Below are 25,262 nucleotides of genomic sequence, written 5' to 3'. Positions count from 1 at the left end.
CGTGCGCCACCATGCCCGGCCTTACTTGTCTTTTTATTGTTGTTTTTCCTGTGTTTGCAGTATACAGCATGATTTTCTCCTGTAGAGCAGCAGGCCTTAAATATAATCAAGAGAACAATTGGTTACCCCATAAAAAAAATCTTATCACTATTGCACTAATAGGCAAAAATTTCAAATCTGGTTGGTATTGTAATCTACAGTGTTCTACACTGGGTTAGATTATTAATGTCTTTTTTTCTATTAGAAGTTTGCATAGCACTTTCCACACCATGAAAATTATCCAGCAGGGAGTTCCTGGTCAGTTTAAGGTTGATGTCTCCATACCCTGCAACCAAGGTATGCTGTATCTTCTTCATCAAAGGGGGTTTCCTATGTTGTTATAACATCCATCCAATTGCAGTGGTGATTGCTTGTGTTGTTTTAGGTGGCCCTAGAGAGGGATACTGTGACTGGTATTTGGATTTTTACTTAACCAGCCTGTGTCTTCTGGAAGCAGCATCGTTCACAGGTTATGATACCTCTGTTCAAATGCCTTTCTTTAAGTTATATTTTTAATTAGCTTACAAAAAAGTGGGTTTTCACAAGGGCTCCGTATGTCTTTAGGTTTGGTTAACCTATTCATTACCAACTTCTATCACACATTCATCTGCCCTTATCCTGTTTTAAACCTTTAGCACTCAATATCTTCCCCCACCTTATATTTTCGTATAAAATGATTCTTTCTACTTCATCTTGTTATTGTTTTTCTTAACTTCCACGATCATAGATTCCTATATAACTTTTCTCACAGATATTTCATATTGATCAGTGCTTTACCTGCCTCTTGATCTCCTATCTTCATCACTACATGGTGTGTTTGCACATTCTGCCCAATTTTTTACTATATACTTTTATTTTAATTTTCTACTATTTCATTCCATGAGAGATTCCCCCTTTACAATGATCTGTTTCTAATTTCCCAGCTTCCAAAGACTAAATGTTTACACATACAGCAAAAATTAGAGCTAGGACCACATTTTAGGGTTTGGATTTTTTATTTTTGATGTTTAAATTTTCAGTCTTTTTTTAAGGTTACAAAATATTTCTCTTGACAGATGTATAGGAGGTGAAGATTGTTTCCTATTCTGTGAAACATCTCCTCACTTACTTGATGAGTCCAGTGTTATCTGATAGTATGGCCCTTTGTTAAAAAGTCATTTGACTGTTATTTTTCTTGGTAAGCTTAAAATTTACAAATTATATTTACAAACCTATATGTTTTGGCAGAATTGTCTAAGATGTTCAATGCGAATTTCATAAAATAACCCGTGCTGTACAATGCAAATTCATGTGGCTTTTTTTTCTCTAAATGAGAAAATCATGGCGTGAGCCCTTCAACATCTTTAAAGACATTAAAAATACCTTAGAGATTTCATGTTTAACCAAGTGGGTTTTTAAGTTAAAAACAACAATTACTTCATAGAGTTCAACTTTTTTTTTTCAAATAATCTCTCAGACTATACCTTCCATGCCCCCAGAAAACAGAAGAAGAAGCTATGACAGAGAACTTTTGGTCATCATAAAATCCAAGAATTATAGGCTAGAGTATAGGTATATGGAAAATGAGTAGATGGATTGTAGAAAATAAAAGTCAATGTTTCAAGCTATCCTCAGCTTTGGCTCTATTCCCTGCATCTATCCCACCATAGTCAAAGTATTTTATATATTTAGGTTCATGAAATTTACCATGGAGCCTGTTCACAAGCTGCAGTCTAGCTTAGCTTGGTCATCCCAGTCACTAGCTCAACAGCTCTCAGAACTCACTGTTATCTTCCCACCACTTAACATTGCTGAGGACTCAGGAGAACATCCATGACACGCCCCCCATCACTCATCATGCTTCTCAGACCGTGCCCCCACCAAAGGCGTCTTGCCTCTCTCCATTCTTCAAATCTCCATCCTCGCCAGCACAACGTCAAGCTCATCATTTCAATACCCAGCAGCTTTCTCCATGCTTTTTGTTTTTTAAAATCATTTTTCTTCTAATCTCTCTCGTTCACTTTCTTTCTCTCCCACAGACTTTCTCACATGCATGTGCACATGTGTATGCTTTTAGTCAAATATCACGATTCTTCACTTCCTCTATATGCTTATTTATATAGGAGTTAAAACCTAAATATCTTCAGTCACTAAACTGTGACATTTCAAGTGCTCTCATATCATGGTGTTATATCACTGAAAAGATTAATTTTAACACTCAAATTTGCAAAGCAAGCCATTAACTTGATTTATTACGAAACAGAAAACTTGCATAATTTGGCCAGACACCATGCTGTCAAGTAATTTGACAGTAATGATATTGTTTTTCCCCCAGTGACTGAGATTAACAATATCAATTTGCTAAGTTAATGCTTGTGTGAATATTGTCAATAAATAATTGAATGACTAACTTGACTAAATATAAAGCAGATTCTGACATCAAGACCTCCAAATTAAATTTGATCAAAGAGTCTACATTTCCAATATTGCATGTGAAGCAAATATTTTAGTCTGATAAAAGAACCAAAAAATAAAATCAAATGACAGAACTTTATTATTTAAATGGCTATTTTTAGAGACAATTACCCTCTTTCCGCAATAGCTATTGCAAAATTTTCACATAAAGAAACATCAAATATTGCTATAATATGTTGATTTTTAAAAATTATCTTTAATGGCTCTTATAGAAACATGCAATCATTGAACTAAATGTTGTCTTTCCTCTCTTGAAACACAGAAATGTAATACAAATAAGAGGAAATAAAGTCTTTGTTAGGCTCTTGTTTTTCATCTTATTTTGTAATTCAAAGTGAATTTTGAGTTATATTTAATACTTTTTCTTCCAAACTTTGCTGTCATCATTTTTTAAAAGGCTAGTTTAAGTGACATGTATTGAAAGAAAATAGGCACTGATTTTCTTTAGATTAAAGAGCTAATTTCCAGCCCAATGATCTTGCACACACCAAATGAAGTTTGGTAACAGAAAACAGTTTGTCCTTTCACATGAGGGATTTCTTTCTTGGATCTCTAAATAGACATGAAACTGCCCTGTATATTAATCACTTAATATTTAATAAAGTGAATTTGCCCTTAATTAGGTTTTATTTGAGAAATGCATAAATAATAAAGTGAAGAAGTGATTTGAGAAACATCAATGCTGCCTGTGTCAGATGAAACTGTGGGGTACAAAGTGCCAGTGTCTGAGTCTTCCTACAGAGAGGAGACACCACTGTGTGGAGCACAGGTAGGTCTGACCTCAGGTCACTTGGCTAGTCCATGAAGTTTCCAGATCTGATCTCATGTCACTCACCTGATCCACCTGAAGAGTTCCCTGATCCCTGCAGGTGAGGAGTCTCATCCTATAGCTACTCACCTATGGGCTGATCTCAACGGCCAGTGAAGGACACCAGAAACTACCACCCAAAGCCAAAGAAAACAAGATGGCTAGAGGCCAGAATAAAAACACAAACAACAAAAGCCAAACTAATATGGTACCTCCAGAACCAAGTTATCCCAAAGCAGTCTTCCCTGGAAACTCTAACACAACTGAAACACACAAAAATGGCCCGAAATATTTCCTAATGAAGATGATAATTCCTAAACAAATACAGGAAGATACAGCCAAACAGATTGAGGCCCTTAGAGAGGCCATGACAGAGGCCAATAGAGAGAAACAAAGAAATCATTAGAACAATTTCAGGAAAATTAAAGCAATCAGGTGAATAAAATTGATAAAACAGTTTAAGATCTGAAGATGGAAATGGAAACAATAATAAAAACCACAAACTGAGGAAAGCCTGGAAAGAGAGAACTTAGAGAACAAAAGAGGAGCTACAGAGGTAAGCATCACCTATACAAGAGATAGAGGAAAGAACCTCCAGTGTAGAAGATAAAGTGGAAGAATTTGATGCAACCATCAAAGAAAATGCTAAATCTCAAAACATTCAGACACAAAACACCAAAGAAATCAAGGACACCATGAAAAGATGAAAGCTAAGGACAATATGGATTGAGGAAAGAGAAGATGCCCAGCTCCAAGGCCTAGAAAATATTTTCACTAAAATCACAGAACAATATTCCACAAATTTAGAGGAAGAGATACCTGTAAACATAGAAGAAGTCTACATGACACCACATAGAGTAGACCAAAAAAGAAAATCCTTCCACCACATAATAATCCAAAACTAAATGCATAGAACAAAGACAAAATATTAAAAGTGGGGAGGGGGAATGGCTAAGTAACATACAATGGCAAACCTATCAGAGACATACCCAACTTTTCAGGAAAGACCATGAAAGCCAGAGAGGCCTGGGAAAATATTTTGAGATGCCAGTCCAGACTACTATCTCTAGTGAACATTCCCATTACCATAGATGGAGAAAAGGTATTCCATGACAAGAAAAAATTTAAATAGTACCTATCAACAAATCCAGGCCTACAGCAGATACTAGAAGGAAAACTCCAAACTAATGAGGCCAACTACACTGAGGAAGCATAGGAAGTAGATAATTTCACTTTAGAAAATAAAAAAATATAGAAGCACAAAAACACACTCTCACAACCAACATAAAATAAAAGATTTAATAGTCACTGGTCATTAATTTCTTTCAACACTAGTGGTCTCAACTTTCCAATAAAGAGACACAGACTAATGGAATGGTTTGGAGGACAGGACCTATAACATTCTGCTGCCTGTAAGAAACACACCTCAGTCACAAAAAGAGACATTACCTGAGAGTAAAGGGTAGGAAAAGGTCTTCCAAGCAATTGGACACAAGAAGCAAGCTGAAGTAGCCACTCTAATAGCTAATAAAACAGACGTTTAACCAAAATTAATCAAAAGCAATTTTGGATACTTCATACTCATCAAAGGAAAATTCAACCAAGATCATAATTCTGAACACCTATGCCCCCAATACAAGGACACACATATTTGTAAATGTAACATCAATAAAGCTTAAAACACACATCAGTACCTACAGATTAATGGCCCCTCTCACCAAAAGGATAGGTCAACAATATAGATGCTAAGCCAGGAAATAATGACATTAACATATGCCATAAAAGAAATGGACCTGACAGATATCTACAGAACTTTTCACGCAAACACAAATGATTATATATACATTCTTCTCAGACCTTCACAGAACCTTCTCCAAAACTGACACAAAGCAAGCCTCAACTGATTCAAGAAGATTGAAATAATACCTATCCTATCAGACCACCATGGACTAATGCTGGACTTCAGCAACAACAGAAATAACAAAAAGCCTATGCACTTGGAAACTGAACAACTCTCTACTTAAAGAAAACTGGGTCAGAGAGGAAATAAAGAAAGAAATTAAAGACTTCCTAAAATTTAATGAAAATGTAGGTACAACATATGCAAATTTATGGAACACAATGAAAGACGTGCTAAGAGGGAAGTTCACAGAACTAAGTACCTTTATAAAGAAATTGGAAAAATCTCATACAAGCAACTTAAGGGCATGCATTGAAGTCCTAGAAAAAAAGAAGAAGACACATCCAAGAGGAATACCTCAAGTCCCAGGTACATCACTCCTTGGCACATACCCAAAAGATGTTCTACCATACAACAAAGACACTTGCTCATCTATGTTCATAGCAGCTTTATTCATAACAGCTAGAAACTGGAAAACAATCCAGATGGTCCTCACCTGAAGAATGGATACTGTGGTACATCTATACAATGGGATGCTATTTAGCTATTAAAAATAAAGAAATCATGAAATTTGCAGGCAAATGGATGGAACTAGAGAAGATCATCCTGAGTGAGGTAACCCAGACCCAGAAAGACACACATGGTACATACTTACTTATAAGTAAATATTAGCCATATAATACAGAATAACCATACTACAATCCACAGTCCCAAAGAAGGTAAGTAATATGGACGACCTTCGGGAGGATGCTTAACTCTCATTTAGAAAGTTAAACAGAATAGACACTAGAAGCAGTTCAAGACAGGGAGCAGAACAGCAGCATGCCACAGAAGTCTTCTGAAAGACTCCACCCAGCAGGGGATCAAAGCAGATCCTGAGACTCACAGCCAAACTTCGGGCAGAATGCAGGGAGTCTTATGGAAGAGTGGGGGAATAGAAAGGCCCAGACAGGACAGGAGCTCCACAAGAAGATCAACACAGCCAACAAATCTGGACCAGTGGGGCCTGCAGAGATTGACACACCAACCATGGACCACGCATGGAGAGATCCTAGGCCCTATGAGGATGCAGGCAGTCCTAATGCGACTTGATAGGCTACAGTCAGTTGGTAGGAGAGGAGTGGCTCAACCTTTTTGAGGACTAGGGGCAGGGGTAAGGGGAAGGGGGGAACAGGGAGAGATGGTGCCACTGGGAGGAAACAAGAGAGGAGTCTATGATTTGGGGGTAAGTAATAATAAAAGAATGTAAAAACCAAAAAACAGAACCCCCAAACAATAACAATTAAAAAATATGTTATTCACAAGACTAATTCAACCTCTAATAGAGACGCTTTGATTCTTAGCCATCATTATTTTCCTTCAATTTTGGGTCTTCTTGTTTTTAATCAGTACATATTTATTGCAAAAATAATTTTGTTATGACCTTCTCATATATGTATGGCATTTATGTTTACCACAGTCACCACCATTACCTTCTTCCTCTCTCCCTAGTGTCCTGACTTTCAGACGTTCTGAATAGTAGAATCACAAGTGAAGATCGCACAGCAGGACAGTTGAGCTGTGGTGATGCGTGTGGAGCATCCACATCAATCACAGTGGGCACTCACATAAGTAACACACTAGACAGTTTATTCATTTTCCATGACACAGAATGAGATAAAATAGATATTAGTTATCCAATCTCTCTCAAGAAAAGACTTGATGGTTATGGGAAGAAATACTCTTGTCAGAATTTGAAGCAGGAAGTGAAACCTCTCCAGTGCATATTAAACTATCTTTTAAGGAAGAAGAGAAACCTATTTGTAGGAGGATACTTTTTGTAGACAATTAAGTAAATGTAAAATGGAACTTAAGATCAGGCTGAGACTTGGGATGCTAGAGTTGAAAAGATGGATTTCTGCAGGTTGCAACACCCTGGATGAATAATTTGGGCTGATTTCACTATCTGATGATAATTACTCTGGTACATTTGGTGTAAAGAGTACTCTGTTTTATAATCTATCCTCTACATCTGTCTATGAACTGTTTTAGATTCTTCATTACCCCAAAATAATAATCTTTGGTGAGTAGGTTTCATAGGGGATTTATAAAAATGACACGAATAGTTCTGGTAAATAAACACAAAATTCAGAGTTGGTAGTCTGGTTGTATAACTCCAGAGCCTCTCATTGCGCTATAGGATCACTGTCCATGCTACTTATCTTCAAAAAGATCTGCTATTTAGAAATTGTTTTTACTAGTAAAATGTTTTCTGATGGGCATACATCTTGGCTAAGTTTCTATTGCTCTGATAAAACACCATGACCAAAAGCAGCTTGGGGAGAAAAGGATTTATTTAGTCTTACACCACGTAGTCTGTCATCTCAGGAAATCATTGCAGAAACTGGAATACTGCTCACTGGCTTGTTCCCCATAGCCTGCTCAACCTGTTTTCTTATGCCATCCAGGACCCCCTGACCATGGGTGCACCATCTACAGTGAGCTGGACCCTCCCATATCAATCATTAATACTTAAAGCAAAACAAAAAGTCCTGTAGACTTGCTTACAGGCCAATCCTATGAGGTACTTTCTCTTTTTTTTTGTATGTATTTTTAAAAATGTATTTTAATAATTTATTCATATTACATCTCAATTGTTATCCCATCCCTTGTATCCTCCCATTCCTCCCTCCCTCCCTCCCATTTTCCCCTTACTCCCCTCCCCTATGAATGTGACTGAGGAGGACTTCTTCCCCATGTATGTGCTCATAGGGTATCAAGTCTCTTCTTGGTAGTCTGCTATCCTTATGAGGTACTTTCTCAATCAAGATTTCTTCTTCCTGAGGGGGATTACCTCCCCCTGTATGTGCTCATAGGGTATCAAGTCTCTTCTTGGTAACCTGCTGTCCTTCCTCTGAGTGCCACCAGGTCTCCCCCTCCAGGGAATGGGAGGATACAAGGGATGGGATAACCATTGAGATGTAACAAGAATAAATTAATTAAAAAATTAATGTGTAAAAATTTTCTGTCTTTAAACTATTGCCAGTTGGCCAAATTCAGCCCATCACCATTTTAGTAAATAAAAAAGAAAACTATGAAAAAAAAAGATTTCTTCTCCCCAGAGGTCCCTGGTTGTAGCAGGATGACATAGAAACTAGTAAGCACAACATGCTATATCTGTAACTGTAAATGCTCTATGTGTATGCAACGCATGCAAGTGTACATTCTTCTGTGAAACATGTGTATGCAATGCATGCAAGTGTACATTCTTCTGTGAAACATGTGTATGCAATGTATGCAAGTGTACATTCTTCTGTGAAACACATGTAAGTTACACAAGAATCTTTTACTCTTTCCTTAAGTGTCTCTAGTCTACTGTTTATCTTTATTAATGTTTTAAGGTAGCATGCAAAGTAATGGGTTCCATTACGGAACATCCTCACACCTTCTGGTCTTATTTTCTACCCTTCCTTCCTTCCAATGACCTATCTATCCTCTGTCTTGACACCAGTAGCTCTTCTGCTTGTAAGACAAACCTATTATACTTCCTCTTTCCCCCCACATCCTCCCCTTCTTCTGATTGCTTCTTACATGCACACACACACACACACACACACACACACACACACACACACACACACACACTTTAATATAGCTCCTATCTTCTCATCCCACCTTGTCAAACATATATATTTGTACTTCTATGTTAAGAAAGGTTATAGAAAAAAGACTGTTTATAGGTTAAACTCATTTAGAGTTTATGAAAGTTGTATTCGGTTTCTTTTACAAATTTTCTTTCTGTAGTCTCACTTAGATAGTTTTATTTACATGTTATCAAATTCAATTTGCTTTTATTTTCTTCTGCAATATTTAACTTTCTTTTTAAATATATCTAATATTTTTCATATCATATATTATAGTTTCATTCTCTAGAATTCCAATAATTTCCATGTGCCTGCTTAGTGGTCTGATCACATGAAACACAGTGATAATGGATACACCCCTTGTGCGTTATCTCTAACTCTACTCAATCATCTTTATTTGTATATAATGGACCATATTTTCTATTTTTTGAAGACCGTTTGACTGGAAGGAGATGTGCCAATTTGCCTTTGAGATATAAAAGTATTTCCATTTCTTTTTATGGAAGGTAAAAGTTCTTCAATAGCCTTTCATTTCTGGTCATGTTAGCGTGATTTAGGGATGATTTTGAAGCAAGGCATACCTTTGGGCTAATTTTTTTCTCATTCTTTTTTTCATTAACTAATTTCCTCCACATCCCAATCACTGCTTCCATTCCATCCTCTCAGCCCAGTCCTTCCCTCTCCCCTCCTCCCTGCTCCCCATTCCCCCTTCCTTTTCTTCTTGGAAAATGGAAGGCCTCCCCTGGATAACAACCTGCCTTGGCATATCAAATTGCAGGAAGACTAAGAACACCTTTTATTGAGGCTCCACAAAGCAGCCAAGTTAGGGGGCAAAGGATCTAAAGGCAGGCAACAGAGTCAGAGACAGCCCCTGCTCGAGTTGTTAGAGAACCCACATGATCTCTTACCTTTAAACTGAGAATTTCCTAAGCACAATACCATAAAAGTCAATCTTCCCAACCTAGCTTTTGGGGATAATCATATTCTTCGAATGTACTTGCGAGGGCATTGTCTACTCAATCCTCGCAGGTGATCTATTTGTTTGGCCTGGAGTTGTCTCTAGTGTATGTATTGATCAGCTGTTTCCTGAACACTCAAGCCTCTAGTTGGGTCTCTAGAGTTTCTTTTCAGTACAGTGCTCTCTCTCTCTCTCTCTCTCTCTCTCTCTCTCTCTCTCTCTCTCTCTCTCTCTCTCTCTCTCTCTCCTGCTGAACTCTGGTTGCCTACATTTCTCTACTCCACAACCATGTAGGTTGCCAAATTCTAGCAAGATTCCCCCCCCCCCCCACCATGTCAAAAGCTTGGAGCTCCCTCAAAGGAGGACAAATTTATCCTGTTTGTTTTATGGAACATAGATCCAATCTAAGTTAATCCATATTTTGGTTGGAAGTGGAGGCCACAAGTAAGGATTTATATGTCAGATCTTTTATATTACTTGCAGGACTTGTCAGGTATAGTCTTTTCATCTTCAAAGTCAGTTCTGTCCTCTGAAGTAATTAACATACTAGTTAGACCTAAATCCACCTAGGATTACCCAAGGTGCTGTTTGTTCATGTGACACAAGGCCTAGAGTGGAACGTGTCCTTAGACCATGCCACTGGTGGGGGTGGGGGTGGGACAGAGCTGAGTGTTTTTATTCTCCCGGGGAAAGCTACATTTTAGCAGTCTCCATTAAACACATGAGAATTGCATACAAACTCCATGTGCCTGGATATCTAGCTCTCTACTCAGTCCTCTGCATTTTGTCTCCTTGACAACTTTTCTTTAGACCTGAACCTTGGGCTCTTAAACAGTAGAATATCCTGTGGCTCTTGATCTGTTTACCTGAGTCAATTGCATGCTACAGGGATAAAAGCCTTCAGTTTAATGCAATGATGAGCTGGTATTTATTTTTTAAGTACCTGGCATAGAGTAGAATCCTTGATATACTCTTACCACATTTGCTTTTTAATTAACATTAGTTAAGCAACAATAACACTAGTTAATTAGGAAAGGAAAAAATTTCTGTGAACACTGAAAAAAATCTTTGCCCTTATTATATTGCTGCAAATGTCTGATTTTCAACTGTGGTACTTTACTGATTATTCTCTTTCCAGCATGAGATAGTGACCTCTCTGCTTCCCATGAACACATGTGTATGTGTCTGCATAGGCAGCAAAATCATTCTGTTCCCCTCTATCTCCTTTGTTCTTCCAAAATAAAAAAAAAAGCTTCCAATTATATGTGAGTCTTGAAAGACTCACACAATTCTTGAGGATATTTTAAGTTTCATTGTTTCCTTATTAGTAATTATTACTGCAGACTATTTCATCACTTGTTATATAAGCCATTTGGCTTTAATTCTATCTTCGTAGAGAAGGTCATTTGCACATTTACCTTTACTTTCCTTGTATCTTATATAAGAATTCTTCTAAATTTATACTATATCCAATATGGCATGTTAGCTTTACTGACACATGGTGTATGTGTGTTTGTGTGTGTGTGTGTGTGTGTGTGTTTGTGTGCATGTGGTTGTGAACATGCACGTGTGTATGAACATCTGTGTGTGTGTATGTGTGTGTGTGTGTGCACTTGGAGGTGGAGGACAAGCTCAGGTGTCATCCCTTAGGTGCTGCCCACCAGGCTCTTTTATACAACATCTCTTCTTGCTTTGTGTCTCACCAGTTGTGCTGAGCAGGCTCACTAGCAACTTCAGGGCACCATCTGTCTCTGCCTCTTGAGTCCTGAGATTACTGGTGTTGACCATCACTCATGGTTTTTTTTTATGTGGGTTCTATGCTTTACCAACTTAAAGAGCTATCTTTTTAGGTACTCAATAGGTTTATTCATAAAATATGTTTTGATTTTTTTCTTTGCTTTCCAATGGGTATCTCATAGCTATCAATTTCCTTCTGAAATAACTGTGATTAAGATACATACATTTGCCAGTTTTATTAATTTAAAATATTTTACATTTTTTGTACACAATTGCTTCTATAAATAATAGATCTCTAAAAACAGTTGTTCTTTATTGTCTCTTCTTTAGAGGTTTTATTCTATAGGATCAGGATCTCAGTAAGATTACCAGACATTTTCATAAAAGAGAGATTCAGAGAGAAATGTTAAACAGGTTCAGCTATGAAAAGATACTATCATGATGGAAAGAAGTGCACAACCTGAAAAATTATCAGCCAGGAAACCATTGTATCCTTGGAACAAGGAGTGCTTCAATTAAAAATTGAGGCACCGCTATTAATATTCTTAGATGAAGAAAACAAAAGCCAAGAGGCACTTTGTTTTCATATTATAAGACCCCAGGGCGAACTGCAGCTGGAATATAAGGATACCTACTCACAGCCTTGGATCCACATGGAATCTCTCAAAGTGCCTACAGTGAGACATCAACCTTTGTGGGAGTTTCTTGACTTATTTATAACCTGTCTCCTCTCCTGGATGAAAGACAGTCTTTATCAAACTGAGAAGGAGAGAGAAATCTCTTCTAAATATTGCATTTTGAGTGAGTTGTTAGAATCTATTCTGCAGATACACTCTTGTCAAACCCTTTAACATCAGCTTACAACTAGACACTATTGTTGCTTGCCATTAGAAAATCCCAATGATGTTATTTTCAAAGTAGATTGGCAATCTCGTTTCTGTTCCCTGTCTACCATTTTGACACCTCATTATCCCTCCCCAGAGTGACCCCGGTAACACGCTGGCTGGGCACCCTGCTTTGTCCTCTGTCTCCTTATAGTCTCTTCTCATTAAAATAGCCAGAGTGATCCTTTTAAAGGTACATATAGTAGACTTCGCTCTATTAAAACATGCAATACTTAGCATTTCCTCTCTCCCTAAAAGTAAAAGACACTTCAAATTACCCAAGATCTACCTATGATGTAGCCATCTATGGTCCTCCTAAAATATATTTTGCACCATCATTCAGCACTGGGTATCCAAGTCTTCTTATTCTGCTTGCACTGTTTTTCACCCATTAGGAGGCGTCTGCTTTGGATTTGCCTTGTTTCTGGGACACTTAGTTCCCAATACTTATATACCACGCTTTTACATTTTAAACTTTGCTGAAAATATCTATATAAAGGAGGCTACCTTATCTATTTTATTTAATAATTTCCTCTTCTCCCTTACCAGCACATTGCATTACTAGTCCCTGCCCTGTCTCTTGCATTTGTCATTCCAAATATCTCATGCTTAGTTCATAGTTGTTGAATGAATATGAACAATGTATTAATATGGTTATCTCGGTGTCTCTCAGGGAAGCAGTCCAAAAGATTTACTATATGAGTACTGGATGAATATTTCTTTCTTTTATATAGTTTCTACACAAACCCCTTTAATTTTGCTTTATTAGTAGCACTTTAAGTACATACATTTGTAAATCACTAATCCTATGTTGTGTGTCTTGAGTTAGATTGTACATGCACTCGTAAGCATAGGAGTGGGTGTCATACCTTAACAATGGCTTGCATTATTTGTTTCGCTTGGCTCAACATGAGGACTCCATGTCAGCACATGAGGAATTATGAGTGAAAGGTCCTTTCAAGTCTGTACAAGTCCTAGAAATTCTTACTACACAAAGTCTCAATAACTACTGCTTTTGTGCTGCAATGTCAGATACAATATTTCCAAGGAAAGAGAAGCCATTGATGCACTCTACTACTAACATGTCCCTTCTGGCTAATGCACAGCCATGGACACCAATGTTAAGTGTATGCCAAAGCTTGGCTTTAGTATGTTCTGTCCATTATATTCTGTGGTCCAAAATAAGTGACACTAAATATCACACTAACATACAACAAAGAAAATGACTATACTTCCATAAAATGGTTATAGGACTGGAAGCCATTGATTGCTAAGATGATCTTAAGCCCTCTTTTTAGAATAGTTTTGATATTTTCCATTCTAAGGCATCATATCTCCATAGTGTGCAGTGCAGTCATACACAAGTTAGTAAATGCAAACAATTTAAAAAGTCATTCAGATATAGGCCTGAGGAGGTAGCTCAGTAGATAAGAGCACGTGTTACGCTCTTATACAGAACCTGGGATCAGGTCCTAGCATCCCCATGGTGTTTCGCAAAAGTCTATGATTCCAGGGAGATCACACTGTGTTTTCTGGACTCTTCTGGCAGTGCACACACATGACATGCAAACATATATGCGACCAAAAAAATCTCTTACACACAAAAATAAAAGTCAACTTTAAAAAGCATAGCTATAGTAGTGCACCTATGGACATGGAATTGTCTAGGAGAGACTACTAATTTTACTTTGTACTAGTCATTGTGTGGTCATCAGGTTGTCATTCCTAATGCATACGCAGCACCTTTTAGGTAATGCCACCCTTCCTCACACTTCTCCCATCTGTTTGGAATCTAAGAAGTGCTGGAAAGATGGCTCAGAGGTTTAGATCACTTGCTATCATTAAAGAGGGCCCAGTCTCAGGTCCCAGTATTGACACCGTGATTCAGAATGGCGTTTGGCTCACATTCCATGAGATCTGATGCCCTCTTTGGGGCATGCCGTACATATTCCTACATGCAAACAAAACATTCATATACATGAAATCAAATAAAGGTTTTAAAAGTGTAAGACAGTGGCTTCTTCCTTTCAGGTAAGGACGATTCTAAATGAAAGCTGTCCAGTAGGGCTTTCTACAAAAAATAGGAGCGTCTGTTTCTCTTTTGTCCAAATGGCTGCATCTAGCCACGTTTGTCTACTGAGCACTTGACATGCAGCTAGTATCCGCCTCAGATTCGGCTCCTCATTGTGCTGGCTGTTGTCCACCGATCACCCACTGTTGGCCAGCTCCCAAGTGTCAGTCTCTGCACACATCCTATTGTTCACGCCTCTTGCATCCTTGGCAACCTTGGAGAATTAGGAGCCCGACATAATTTGTTCATAGCTTAGTACTTATTGCTGCCTTTGTCTTCTTGCAGCTGCTACACTTCTAACCCTTCTGAAGAGCTCTGTTTCCCACAACAAGGCAGGCAGACTCTAAAAAACATATTAAAGTCCCTATAATATGAGCACCACTGCAGAACTATGCCATGAAATCAATCCAGAAAGTAGTTGGCGGAGCTTTGTGCTTGGTTTTATTATAAGAATGTGATATATAAGTCTTGTTCTCCACTCACCCTTTCTGTGCTTTGATGGCCAGGGTAACATGGCTAGGAATCAGGCCTCAGTGCTGGGTTCCATAAGAGAGAACCTTGTGTGAGATGCTTGTGGACACTCGACCCTTCATTGAGATTGCTCACCCAATCTTCTTACGGAGCAATAGTCCACCAATCTAGGAGCTCATGCGTTTTCTACTTGCCTACCTACCAGGAAGTCAAAGTTATTGATAAAATTTAAATCCTCCTGTGATGTTCTTGGGAGAGTCACCCCATAACACAAGCATTTCAGGAAGAAAATTCTGACCAGAGGACTGGCAAGGCACCTCCCTGCCCAGGGCTGCACTTTCCTCAGAGACCCAACTGATATCTTACCATTCTGGGAGATGTTTTCTCTTGCTCCTGGAATTTTCCTCCCCAGGGCCTCTCCTCCTGTCAGTTGCTGTCTTTGACATGGTGTACTTTCCATGTTAGCCCCAGTTAATCTATTTCATTTATGTGACTCTATACTGTGAATAAAGTTCTAAGTTCCCCCCACAGTTCTTGTCTCTATAAATCCTGTATTGACAGAAGTATAGGTAGGCTGGCAGTAGTTATATGGTTTGACTGTTAATGGGGCCATAGAGCTGCGATCATGCTGTACTTCATGAGAAAGCAGACCCAAGTGACTCCAGGACTGACTCATGCTGTACAGATGAACCCAAAATTTAGATAAAAAACACAAACTACCCAGTTTTATTGGTTCAAAATATTAAAGTAACTCAAGCAAGAATTTTTTCAACTCCCTTATTCTTAAACTCAGATTTTTTTAAATGGGAAAATATTTTTTAAATACTCAAAAGAAAGACCACAACTTATATTTTAGTCATTTATTAACTTTTCATCCTGAATATAAATCTTCACATTATTTTTGCTTTATTTTTCTCCACTGTTTTAAATGATGCCTTTGTTTTTAAAGTTAGGACACAAACTCATGTGTTTTACTATGATTATGACAGTTTTATATGTTCTTTATTTTTCTTTCTTTTCCCTCTCCACTCACTCCCCAGGTTCCTGCCCCTTCTTGCTGTTCCTTTTTGCTCCTCCGTTCTACCCCTCCCCTTGCCCCCTCTTCTGTTTTAAATTCACATATATTCTATTACCTTCTTTTATTCTCCTCTTTCCTTTCATGTCCCTTTCCCATCTCCTCATCCCTTTCTAGTTTCATGGTCTATACTCCAGATATGTATGAAATCTGAAATTGAAGGTCTTGATAATGAGAGAACACACAGAATGTTTCTCTTCTGTCTGGTTCACCACACATAATGTAATAGTTTCCACTTTTGTTTTGTTTTGCATTTTCCTGTAAATGCCATGATTTCATGTTTTTGATAGCTGGATAAAATTCCATTTGTATATGTACCGAATATTTTAGGCATTCACGCATTGATGGTTGATGGACAATCTAAGCTGGTTTTATCTCTTATCTATTTCAAATGCAGCTGCAATGTGTGTGTAGTATGTATATATGTGTGTGTGTCATATATATGTGTGTGTATGTGTTGTATGTATGTATATAGCTAATATAAAATTTATATTTTATATTTTATTTCTATCATATAATAAATAATATTATATGATATATAATATATTATAAATTTATGTAATATAAATTTATTACATAAAATATATAATAAGGCATGTATATATATATACATATATATATATATATATATATATATATATATGTGTGTGTGTGTGTGTGTGTGTGTGTGTGTGTGTGTGTGTATCCTCAATGGTGTATAAGGTCTTTCTCACATTATCACCTGCATTTCTTATATCTAAGAAGCTCTGTATTTGATATTAGTTTCCTTTCAGAAATGTGATGATCATTTTCTGGATCATTTTTTCTTAATTCAGTGTTTTTTCATTGAGGATTTAAAACAAAAATAACAAAATATGTAAACAAATTCTGTGATATCACAGCTTAGCTCCTTAGGCAAAACCAGCTACCTGGGCTTCCTCTCCCAAACCCCAGCGACCTGAAGGTGTGATTGTGACATCTGTTCTGCTAACAACTCCCCTGCACCCCACCCGACCCCCTTATTCCAAGTTTTACTGAGAACCCCTGCCTAGGCTGAAACTTGCTATGTAGAACAGACTGGCCTCCAATTCACAGAGTTAAACCTAACTGTGCTGAGATTAAATGTTTGCTTCCCCACATCTGGCTAGATTGTTATTCTCACTGGGAGAAAAAGGTCTGTCAGGAACACAAGACTCAAATTCAAATTAAATTCTGCTGAATTGCCGCTTTCCATTTTAGTCCTCAGCATACAAAGAGGAGGCACAGAGCTCTGCCTTGCCACGCTTGGCTGCGGGTTTTTCAGCTTTCCTAGGAAGGGCAGCGGCTCTTTCCTGATTTGGCATTGAACTGTCCTGTGCATTTTCTCAGCCCCGAGGTGTACATCATAGAATGAAGAAAGAGTGGGGAAGTATCCATTGCACTGGCTGAGGGTTCCTCTTCCTCCTCCCTCTGGCATCCCCACCCTGCTTCGCTGGGCATGTTTAATTGAGTAAACACCTTGGATGCTTAGTAAAGACAAGTGGTTCCTCTCCTCATCAAAGAGGAGGCAATCCATGAACTGTGACTAAATTGTGAGAGTTTCAGGCTCCTGTGGAGTCTGCAGAAACAGAAATATTGATGGAGAAAGGCAGAGTGGAAAAATGAACACTGAGTTGAAAACAGGGCCAGCTCTGCTTCTGATTAGTCACATGCTCTCCGAGAAAGCATTTTACTTTCTCAAGTAGTTTTTTCACACTGTAGACAAAGTCACTACTAAGTCTGGCTGCCTCAGAGGATTTCTATTGTAAGCCAAGGGAGGAAGTCTTTTTGCAAAGTAGAAAATACTGCAGAAAATCACACTAAGGTAATTACAGCCACCCTCAGGATATTTCTTCTGGAGAAAAGAGATATTGAGTATGTAATAGCCTTTATTTTTTTTTAAATCTTAATTTGAAGGAACATAAATTTAATAAGATAGAGTCTTCCGGAGAATAAATTACATCTAGAGAATTAATTGGGCATTTTGGAAGCTATATAAATTGGAGAAGTAATTTTCTGAATGAGTTTCTGGGACCCTACTCTACTTGATGCAGCTTATGAATGGGTCAACTTACTATTACACTGTAATTTCTGGACAAGAAAATCTGGCACAATAATTCAAACTCTTCCAGTCTGTTAGTCAGCAAAATGACTGTAGTATTCTTTAATGTATAAATTGCACTACGAGGCAGTAATGGAAGACAAAAGGATGTTACCTATACCTAATGAAAAACATACAACCTCAAAGGAAAGGCAAATCACTTAAAGCAGAAACAAATGAGGAGGGAAGCAGGTGTGCTGACTGCAGGTCTCCACCTTTCCCTAGGCTCTGCCAGATCTGGTCCTTCAGTCTTATTCCTATCTCTGCAACAGAAAATCTGTGGCAGCCTCTCTCCCTGTCTCTGGTGGATCTCACAGACCTTCCCCTCCTAACCTCCCTTCTCTCCTGACACATTGTTTTATCCTACTCCACAGCCCCCGCAGGCATTTCCTAGGAATACACAGGCCACACTGTGCAGGGAAGCATGTAGATTGATTGTAGATCATCAACTCTTCTTTCATTTCCCCACATCCAATAGGGTCTCATCCCTAGTTCTGTAACAGATCTGCTGTGGCCTTTCTCTGCCATTTTTCCCAGTGAGCTAGCTAAGCAGAGCCAGGTGGAACATGCCTCTTTTCTTTCCTCTTCTGCCCAGCCCACCCCTATTTTGAAGTGTCAGGTCCTAATACCCAGAAGCCATCTTACATGGAACTCCCATTGTTCATATTTATCAGGACCCACGAAGATTTTTCTATCAGGAAATACACAGCCAACATAATCTCCCAAGAAGCAAGAAGGAAATTGGAACCAAAGAGCAAAACACCCACCCAACACAGACAAGACCAGGTATCAGCATCTGGAATTACAATCTTTCCATTCCCAGATGCATATATACCAGTGTGAAAACACACTCAACAATAGCCAGAATAATGCCTCCAGTGGAACCCAGCAACCCTACCACAGCAGGCCTTGAGTATTGCAACATAGCTGGAATATTCTGAAGCACAAGCAAAAGACCTTTAACAACCCTATCAATGTAATAGAGGTCGAACATATACAGGGGGAGGTAGTCCCCCTCAGGAACAGTCATAGGGGAGGGGAATAAGGGGAAAATGGGAGGGAGGGAAGAATGGGAGGATACAAGGGATGGGATAACCATTGAGATGTAACAAGAATAAATTAATAAAGGAGAAAAAAAAAGCTTGAAAAAAAGAAAAAAGAAGAAAAAAAAAAGAGGAAATGCATAAATTGCTTAACAAAAACACAAGCAGTGGAAAGAAATGGATAAAACAGTTGAAGACCTGAAAAGTGAAAAGGAATTAGTAAATCAAACTCAAACTGAGGGAAATTGAGAAATGAAAAAGTTAAGAACACTAATGGGATTTTTGGAGGCAAGTCTCACCAACAGAATACAAAAGACAAAAGAGATGACCTCAGGTATTGATAGAAGAAATGGATGCCTAAGTCAAAGAAAATGTTAAATACGAAAACTTCCTGTATAAAACATCCAGAAAATCTGGAACATATGGAAAATCACAAATATACAAGTAATAGGAATAAAGCAAGAAGAAACAGTTCAAAGGCACATAAAATACTTTCAACAATAATCATAGAAGAAAAATTTCCCAACCTATTGAAAGAAATACCTTTCAAGGTACAAGAAGCACACAGAATACCAAATTGACTAAAGCGGAAAACAAAGTCTCTTCAGCATAAAAAATCAAAACATTGAAAGAGCAGAACAAACAAAGAATATTAAAAGCTGCTAGTGAAACAGACCACATAACATATAAATGCCTATTAAAATCATATCACTGTAAACTCTAAAATCTAGAAGGTTCTGGACAAATGTGCTACAGACTTAAAAGACCATAAATGCTAGCCCAGATGGCTATTCCTTGAAAACCTTTAAACCACCATAGATGGAGAAAATAAGACATTCCATGAAAAAGAACCAAATTTAAGTAGGATCTTTCTATAAACACAGTGCTACAGAAGTTGCTAGAAAATTCCAACCTAAAGTTTCAAAACCTACATCCAAGAAAATAGATCTAATTAATTCCAAGCCAGAAAAGTTAAAAGAAGGGAAGTGTGTGTGTTTGCATGGTGCACAAGCACAGACACACACACACACACACACACACACACACACACACACACACACACACACACACACACACCAATACCACCAAAACCAGCAACAACATTACAGGAATCAACAATCTTTTGTCATTGATGTCTCTCAACACCAACAGTTTCAATTTCCAAATAAAAAGATACAGACTAACAGAATGGATCCAATAAATATACCTTAAAGTCAAGGATAGACATCAACTTAAAGTAAAGTATTGGAAAAAGATATTCCATGAAGAGTTATCTAATAAGCAAGCTGGTATAGCTATTGAAATATTTGACAAAATGGATTTTAAACACAAAGGAATTAGCTTAAATAACATAGTGACACTCACACACCGGTGAGTGCCTTCAATACATCCACCTGCCAAAAGACAGATCATCCAGACAAAAACTAAACAGAGAAATGCTGGAACTATCTGAGGTTACAAACCAAATGGATGTAACAGACATGTAGAGAACATTTCTTCCAAATACCTCATGGGACTTACTCCAGAACTGATGACGTACATCTACACAAAGCAAGTCTCAACAGACACAAGAAACTTGAAATAATACCTGTGTTCTGTCTGACCACCATGGAGTAAAGCTGGGTATCAACAACAACAGAAAGTTCATGAAACTAAACAATTCTCTGCATAATGAAAAATGAGTCAAAATAGAAATTATAAAAGAAATTAAAGACTTTCTAGAATGAAATGAAAACGAAAACACAACATACCCAAACATACAATGTAGGATGGTCAAAGAAGGAAGTGTGTATTACTAAGTACCTACAGGAAAGATGATATTTCATACATGAAAGTTCTGGAACAACAACAAAAAAAAAAGGAAATTATACTGAAAAGGAGTAGATGGTAAGAAACAACCAAATACAGGGCTGAATTCAATGAAATAGAATAAAGAAAAAACAGCTACTACAACAACAACATGAACAAACTAATACAAAGAAACAATGGAACAGAGGTGGTCCTTCAAGAAAATTAATAATATTGACAAATTCTTATCACTAACAAAAAGGCAGAGGGAGAGAGAAGATCTAAATCAACAAAATTACAAGAAAAATGGGAGTGTAACAAGTGTCACTGAGGAAATACAAAGACATGTTTTAAATACCTGCATTTCACTAAATTGGAAAACATCAATGAAAGGAATAATTTTCTTGGTGTCTACTACTTATTAAAGTTAAATCAAGATTAGCTAATCAGTTTACATAGACCTATAACTCCTTGTGAAACAGAAGCATATCTTAGAAGTCTCATGATAAAAACAAACAAACAAAAACAGGCCAGGGCGAGGTGGAGTTACAGAAAAAAAATTACCACGCTATCAAAGAAGAGTTAACACTAATTATTCCACAAAACAGAAACAGAATGAACACCCCTGTACAGTTTATGTCCTTAGAGCTTCTGAAATCTATTTAAGGCTTACTTTAATCATGGCTGATTTTATGGTTAAATTCTTTGTAATTTGCCTGATTTCTCCTGTTCTGAACTAATTTCTCCGTGAAGGTATTTGTGATCCCCGTTGAAGTAGGTGAAACCCATATCAAATAAAATACTCTGCCTGTAGTACAAGGACAGCACCAAGTCACCGCTTCATGTTGGTGGCAGACGTGCCTCAGAAATTATATTAATGAGGTCTTAAAGAAAAGGTACAGACCAAGAGGAAAGAAGGAGCTGTGTTAAATTTTCTGTCTTACGCATTCTGAGTATTTTATGCTGTCAAAAATAATAAATTCCCCATATTTTCAATGCAAAAGTATTCTAAACACTGACAAAAAATTCCCACCTTGTAAGAATTTTTTTTTATGTGATCACACAGGTCTAGCATCTGAAATCATCTTCTTCCATGCAAAAAGTCTATATTCTGTCCTTCAGACACTGTAAGGAATTGAATAGAATTGTGCAGAGCCGATCTTCAATATCTGGATTTTCAATTTCCTGTAAATACAAGTCCCATCATAGATTAGCTGTTTGTCAGCTTGTTTATTGCATGCCTTTGGAAGATGCTACCTCTAAATTCTTTCTGGCACATTAAGATACAGCCTTCCTGTCTGGTGCTTTTTATGGGACATTATAAATGTCAGAGAGAGCTATGTTTTAAGCTGCATTGTAATTCCACAGGAGCTTTCATTTCATGACTATAGACCCTGGAAGTCCCAGAGTTTACTCCTGTAGTATGAATGAGATCTTGTAAGTTGAGAATTGGAGGTATTAAGTCAATATAAAGCACTGAAGATCTTTTTATTCAGTGATGTCTGATAAAGTAGGATGAACTTAGCTAACAGTCTTAAATAGTATTTTTCCATTCTTTGATGCTTTCTGAAGTTAAAATTTTTTCTTTTAAAAATATTAAGATTTTGTTCTATTTTTAATTGTGTGTACATGTATATGTCTGTGTGTAGGTACGAATGCATGTGCCTGTAAAGGTCAGAGGAGAGTGTCAGATCCCTTAGAACTGATGATACTCTTGGAGTTGTAGCCTACCTGACCTTGGTGCTGGGAACAGGTCCTCATACTGGGAGCAGTATGAATGCCTAACTGTCAAGCCCTTCTCCTGATCCCTAAAATATAGTTCTATAAAAGCTGTGTGTGGCATATATGTGTACATTTGTTCATGTGTTTGCACATGTGTGTGTGTGTGTGTGTGTGTGTGTGTGTGTGTGTGTGTGTGAAGGTTACAGGTTGATGTTAGGTTTCCTCCTCTATCAATGCACACCTTATGCTCTGAAAGAGGGTATCTCAATGACCCTGAAACTCATTACTTTGGCAAAATTTGCTAGCCAGCAAATCCCCAGGATGTGCCCTTCTCTGCCATACCCAGAACCAGGATTACATTTGGGCTACAACACCTTCCTTGAAAATGTTCTTACAAGTCAGTTTTAATTTTCCATCTTTCCCTATAACTTATCACTTAAGTGCATCTGCTTTTAGGGTATCTACAAATTGCTCTTTCAGGGGATAATGAGGCCTTTGAAAAAGGATTCTCTGTACAATTTAAATGAGGATTTTTAAAAGCCTAAATGGATACAGATGGTTTTATTTTGGAATAAACCACTTAAGATGTTTTAGTTTTAGGAAAACATGGTTAATGTCTTGTTTTTTTTACACTCTCAAACCTCAGGAGCATTAAGTAGGAAAATTACGAATTTGAGGCCATCCTGGTGAGTTCAAAGCCAGGATGAGTGATGTAGCAAGACCCTGGTTTGTTTGTTTGTTTATTTTTATTTTAACTAATGTAGTTTGGTAATAATGAAACCAGAACATCAATGGAATTATTTTCTTTTTAAGTAGATTTACAAGAATGCCAGTTTTTTTTTTTTTATCTCTGGTTAATCATATATGAAACTGTTTTATTTATATTCAGGTTTTGGTCATCTCATTCTGACCTTTACTTAAAGAGAATTGGGGTTTCATACAATAAGGAATTCAGGATGAGTCAGTATGTTCTTACTATTTCCAGACAGAAATAATATTAGTAAAAACTTTGGGGATATTCTTGAAACTACAAGGGAGCCAGGTTGAAGAGTTTCCCACAGGTCCAATTGCTATATGATTTGAAATTCACACAGAAGAAAAATAATTACCAAAAGCTATACTCTGTGATAAATACTCACAATATGCAAATAATAATTTTAAAGGAAGGGGCTCATAAATTTCCAATAAATTATCGTGAACAAACTTTTATATTTCACAGTTTGAATCATGTGCACACTGCATTTAACTTCTACCGAGGATCTTAGAGGAATCATCCTGCAAAGTGCCAGAGCTTTCTACTGCACCTCAGTCTTTGTATTAAAAATGTACTGTTTTTACATAAGGTAAGTATCATTATCCTACTACCAAATCCCTGTGTCCTTTTTACTCACTGAGCCACTCAAAGGATGGGTTCTCCAACACAATGATTGGTCTATGATCGGAAGGAATGGCCCTGTTTTCACTGGTGTCTACTAGTGGTCGAAGGAGAAGAATCTCCCTCAATCAGCTTTGACCTTCGGTCGTCATTACTACATGAACCAATATTCTCAAGTGTCGACCCTTGCTTTCACTGATGGCCATTCATTAGGAAACACACTTGGATCCAAGAATCTGGCAGATTCCTCTGACTACCCACTATGCTGCCAGAGCAAAACTGGGGCTTTTTTTGGAGGGGTCAAGGAAGGTGGCATAGATGGTTGATAGCTAACCAGCTGTCGCCATTCTAGACTGTAAACTACTGTGATCCAGGTCTGGAGTAATAAGGCCTTGGAGAACCAAGTTAAAGAATCTTATGCTCTGATAAAAGTGAAAGAATAAAACAGAAAATGCCATGGAAGACAAAGCAGTAATTCCATATAACAACATGGGAATAATGCATGGCGTATGATCATGATGTGAGGGGGAGCTCCATGCTGGAAGAAGTTCTCTGAAGGCATTAGGCACACACTGGCTATTCTCCAACAATTCCAAAAGGTTCTGGTTACACAGCTGTAATTGATGGTCTATTTTGCGCTGGCCCACTCCATTTTGTTGGATATTGTTAACGCTGTCCTCCATGAAAATGAGATGGGCCCACGGTCATCATGAAAGTAAGAATGAGCATGATGAATATGTGAGCTAAATTCATTTGGTTCAACTATGATCATATTAATGACTTAATCCTTTATGATTTGTATAGATTATTTTATACTTAATATTTTAAATTCCTATTATGTTTAGTTACAATCAAAATGCAGAGCTGTAAAGCCTAAACCAATGGCTACATCTACAAAGTACTTTCCCACGTAAGGCTCCAGGAACATTTCAGAAGAGAGGGCAGATGACTAGAACCAAAGGACCAGGGGGTTTGATATGAGCTTGTGTCTCTTAGTAACTAATATTAGAAGCCATACTATGAAGTCACCCAATGTGACTGCCTAAATATGAGCTGAGCAAGGATGCCACCAATGGGCATGGCAAACTGCATAGGGGAAATCCCAGGAGGCCTCAACCACAAAGAACTATAGGGAACAAAAAAAAAAAAAAAAAAAAAAAAAAAAAGCAGAAGAAGAAGAAGAAGAAGAAGAAGAAGAAGAAGAAGAAGAAGAAGA

The sequence above is a fragment of the Acomys minous genome (genome assembly GCF_964271855.1).
Source record: "Acomys minous genome assembly, chromosome: 9".
NCBI lineage: Eukaryota > Metazoa > Chordata > Mammalia > Rodentia > Muridae > Acomys > Acomys minous.
The sequence above is the reverse complement of the archived record's forward strand: the minus strand, read 5'-3'. Positions refer to the sequence as shown.